Genomic DNA, 5,581 nt, shown 5'->3' with positions numbered 1-5,581 from the left:
GTAACTTTTTGGGGCTTGGATTCTTTTTCGCACACCCAGCAGCCAGCGTGTGTCATTATTACTCGTGTCGCCATCTATTCGACGTGATAGAACGAATAGGCACGGCACCAAAAATATATTTTTGACAGCGTTGTTTAGACTTTAGTACAAAAATATTTCCTGGTCATAATTTATTTTTCAGTAAGTATTACAGACATATGCTGAATAATTTCTACCTGCATTGGCTGGCCGATGGCTGATTGTTAGTCTTGCTGTAGTTTGGCTGCGATTAAAATTTAAAAAAATAACACGTTAGCTAACCAAAATTTCAAATTAGTCCATAACTATCACATTTTCTAGAAATGTACCTACCACTTAAATTGATGTATGCGAACCAAAACTCAAAACCCTAAGGAACTTAGTTCTACCTCCTAAGCAAATTAATGAATACGAACCAAAACCTACAACACAATGGCAATTAGAAATTTTAAGCGAAGAAAAATCCACATATATTCACCCTATCTCTTTTGAAAACGTTTCGAAGTTTCTATAGTTTGTTTGTAAATTTAGGTTTTAACTTATGCGTTGTTTTTTTAATTTCAACTGCATTAACTTCTGATTGTATCTGTGTTCTAAATTTTTCGAACTGATGATGGAGCTGGACTCCAAAATTTCATAGAGATATAGGTAGTGAATTTGTGCGGAGTTTTCTTGGCTTTTAAATTTTTAGTGAATTTTCGCCTTAAGCAATCTAATGACATTCACACTAGGACAATTAATTTTGCAACGGTGATAAAATATACATCATGAGATTATTCACCGGGTAGCTGGATTAACTGGATCTTCTAATTATCCGTTTACAAGTTAACCTGGTATAGCTACCTGGTATTGCTGCTAGTGCAATTTGTAATTTAAAAATTTCTTCTTCGAAAAATTTCAATGATCAATAATTACACATTCAATGGTCATTTAATACACATTAATTAATCATATAAATATTACACAATCCATCGACAACTCGGCCCCGTGAAAATAATGCACGATAAATGGGGAATAAAGGGTTTTTAAATCAGTGCCCCGCTCAAAAGATAGAAAATAGTAAAAAAACAGCAAGCAAGAGGGCTCACGAAACCATTTTTGCAAAATTATAACCTTTGTACAATTATGTATTGTTGAATCTTCGAGCCTAGAAATCCCTAAGGACGTGGATTAATGAAGCCGAATCTGAAAGAAATACAGATTTTAACAAAGGTAATCCGCGTTATTTCTAAGTTATAAAATTTTTTTGAACAGATGAAGCTTGAGAAGATTTTATGAAGCTCATGGCAGTTTATAAGTTGAGCAAATAACATAAGTAACGAGACAGGAACAAAAGCTTGTAGAAAACTGTTGAACTATCGCCATTGCAAAGCGTTTATCAGTTACCATGCAGCGCACATCTAAATGCACTTCAATCTTCATAATTAAAAGTAATGAGCCTAGGCAACGATGAGCGAATTCTAGGCATATTGGTTTATATATTCAAGATCATTTTACCCAGGTCACGCGGTCAGTGCAAAAATGTTTGCGGAGTAACAAAGAAAAGTGTAGTATCATGAATTTTGTACAATATTCCATTAGTAGTAATTGAATTAAGATGTGAAAGAGCTAATTCCCTGTCTAATTTTAATTCACAAACGAACAAGAACATATGAAAATAATGAATGCATGAACAATCGCACATCTGAAAGAGCTGCTACATGCGCATACTTTGTACGAACATAGGAAGAAGCTGATGAACGCATGCATCTCGATACACATATAATGAAATATAGAGCTAAAATATCGTCTCGAATGAGCTCATTGATGTATCTCGTTACACATATAATACAATAGAGCTAAACTACCATCGTAAGTGGGCTCATGCAGGCATTTCGTTACACGTATAATACAATATCGGGCAGAGCTGTCATTATTTATAGATGGACACTTCAACACACATATCAGTACAAATGAAACGTACAACGAAACCCACCACGTCACTTTTTGGGCGACAACTGACGTATGCGTATTTATTCCTGCTTTATGTTAAAGTTCGCGGTCTCGTGATAAGATTATGAGCGACTAAAAACAGCGTCATGTCTTATCGAAACAACCAACAGGCTCTTATCAGTTTACATATGATCAATTGGTGCCAAAACTGTTATTTTAACTTATAAATCACAAGGTTGTCAATCTCAGAATAGGACTGATAAGTCAATGCTCAGATAATTGTTTCCAGAGAAAAATGATAATTACGAAAAGCTGCTTTTAAATTCGGAAAAGCTGCCTATAGGTTTTAGATTTAGAACTCAAAATTTAACAATTAAAAGTTGAAATGTTGAAAGTTGTTTGCACGATTCCGTAATACAGTTGCCCGCATAACCATTGCAACAGAAAGTAACTCTCGCTAACAATGTCAAAGTCGAGAATTATAACAGGAACAACAACAACATGAAACATGATGTCAACGATAGCAGACACATAGAAAACAAACATATACAACACTCGGACAACAGAAATAAGAAGCCTCCTCAGGACCTGAAGGAAGCACGGCACCTCATCGTCACCCCCAAGCTACGGGGAACGCTACGGCTGTCACTAGATGTCGATTTAGATCACGGCGGTTAAATAATCTAATCTAGATAATCTAATAATCTAAGATTAGATAATCTTATATAATCTAATCTAGATAATCTAATATAATATTCCAAATGTTTAATAAATAATCTTACAGACTTGATACATAGTTAATTAACCAACGAATCTGTAGAAGTAGCTATAGAACCAAAGAAAGTGTACCTATAATTGATTCAACAAATAAACTGAACTTGAACACACAAACTGTTAGATTTTATTATATAATATTATCCGTTGATTATTATAGATAATTATCATGTAGTGCGAGTATATAACAAATGAACATGTTATATACTCGAGTAATGAGAGAAATGAGAAATTATGGTAAATACGTTATTTACATCTTGCTAATGGCTGAACAGTAATGCGGTCATGCAATGTTAATCAGAGCTTAAGAAATTTATACATCATTTATATATATATATTTAATACGTCACTCGTACTGTTAAAAATTTTCACCCTCTTTCCTGTCATTTCTCTGCGTATGAATAAATTTTTGAATAACATACGAACAATTTTCGGGCCAAACCTCACAACAATGCTTGTACGTACTTGTGTTTCCTTATTCAATTTTATTGACAATTTCATCATATTATTATTCATATCTTATGAATAATACTAAGTTTTACATCGTATTATTGGCACCGTTTTATATCAGGCAGTCCTGTGTCGCAGTGCATCGCAGGAGCTTCTGATCAGTGAACAATACAAGTATATCATAGATATATAATTGAGTGCCGATTTCAATTTATACGATGCCAATTTCGATCTAAACGATGACAATTACAAATTTTACGCTGACAATTTCAATTTATGCGCTGCGAATTTTAATTTATACAATGTCAATTTCACTTTATACGGTGTCAAATTCAATTTATACGATGTCAATTATAGTTTGTACGCTGCCAATTTCAATATATACGATGCCAATTTCAGTTTATACGATGCCAATTTCAATTTATACGATGGCGATTAATATAATTCCGAATTCTTTCACTTACACAAATTAAATGCCAATTCCAGACGAGTTTCAAGGCTGAACTGAAAGAGACAATTTAATACCGAACCTGGTTCGATTAGACATAACTGCTCGAGAATAATCGGATAGTATTAGAATAAAACGAATTCCTGCTTTAGAAAGGAAATAAGATAAGTAACGCAAGAGCATCAACTTTTATACTGCATTGAGCGATTCTGTTCTCTACAGGCGCTTTCTTGAGATTTTTCCGTAACTTAGAATCCTTCAAGTTGCATCTAAAGATTCCATAACATAATGGTTATTGTTAAGTTTCTCAGTTAGGTACGTCACATCGTAATGGCGCAGGCAACATAAGTTTCCGGTCGTCTTTGTTGCACTTGGACATTGCCTAACTATTTCTAGCAAAATTCACCATCTAATGAGATGACTTAGAATTCGAAAAATAAATTATTAGTAGATAATTTTTGTCCATACCTGAAACTTCGAGCTGAAATAGAACGCACAGTACCCATAATCAAGTAATGTTGGGTAAAATGATGTTTATTTCGACTGACTAGATCCTATCTTTGTAATAAGAAAGAAGCAGATCCGTGCCAAATGAGCCGATCTGCTGTAGCCCGATCTGCCATTAATCCATGCCCTAAGGTTAAGCTCCACCAGCTCACGAATAGTCAGGATCACATCTCCAATCATGTTCCCGACACAATAAATCTTATTCGTTCCCGACACTTAAATAATAAATTGATATATTGCAGCCACAGACTATAAGTCTATAAGATATATATAAACACAACGATATACCTATAGCAGATATTACTTATAAGAATTCAAAACAATGGACTGCTCCCTTTTCACAATTAGTCGCGTCTAAGATCCACCGAAACTACAAAAAGACATTGAAGCTGTGCAAGGCACTATTTTAATTACTACTAATAACTCATGTGCAAATAAAAACTCGTATCAATGGATTGGACTGTTCCCGGAAAACCTTCTATTGGACGAGAAACAGCTCCGGAAAAACTAAGGCCTGAACTCAAACGAAGCATGATAATAACGCAGCTAAAAAATTGCAAAATAAAAACGAGGAGGTCTGAAGGAAAGACCGGTAATGAGGACCTTAATGAGGGTGTGGCCTATACGGTAGCGCGGGCGGTCGAGACTAACTAGAGCCTGCTCATGAAAATTGAACACGCTCATCGCAAGTTCAACGGAAAATATGACGATGGTATCTAGGTCAAGATTAATAGTTTCCGTGTTAGTAATTGTCATTAAGATTCATAGTTTAAGTCTTCTGTTACCGTTGGTTGTAAATGAAAGTTTAACGCTTGACGTCGTCAATTGAACGTCGTCAGTGTTATTCGTAACTAAAGGCGGTAAGTGACGGGAGATAACGTTAGTGGACAAAACATCACATCAGAATAACCATATGAGAATCAATCTGATCAAAGACAAAGCAGACCTTTTAACCACTCGAGATTTGGTTAAAATGTTGAGCATAAGTGCGGGCAAACAAACCTATCATGTTTGTATGGAGCTGTGCAGGCAGAATTGCATACTGATTAATTCGTCGATATTGAGGTCGATTCTGGTTGCCATGACAATTTGAATTACATATCATGATCGAATGTTGAATTGCATATCATGATCGAATGTTGAATTGCATATCATGATCGAATGTTAAATTGCCTATTGTTATCGGGTTCTGAGTGACAGGATATCGTGATCTGATGATGAATTGAAGGATATAGTGATCTGATGATGGATTAAAGTATATCGTGATCTGATGATGAATTAAAGTATATCGTGATCTGATGATGAACCAAAGTATATCGTGATCTGATGATGAATTAAAGGATATCGTGATCTGATGATGGATTAAAGTATATCGTGATCTGATGATGAATTAGAGGATATCGTGATCTGATGATGAATTAAAGTATATCGTGATCTGATGATGAATTAAAG

This window comes from Hyalella azteca, unplaced genomic scaffold (assembly GCF_000764305.2).
Source record: "Hyalella azteca isolate HAZT.00-mixed unplaced genomic scaffold, Hazt_2.0.2 contig3593, whole genome shotgun sequence".
NCBI lineage: Eukaryota > Metazoa > Arthropoda > Malacostraca > Amphipoda > Hyalellidae > Hyalella > Hyalella azteca.
Note: the sequence above shows the minus strand (reverse complement) of the source record.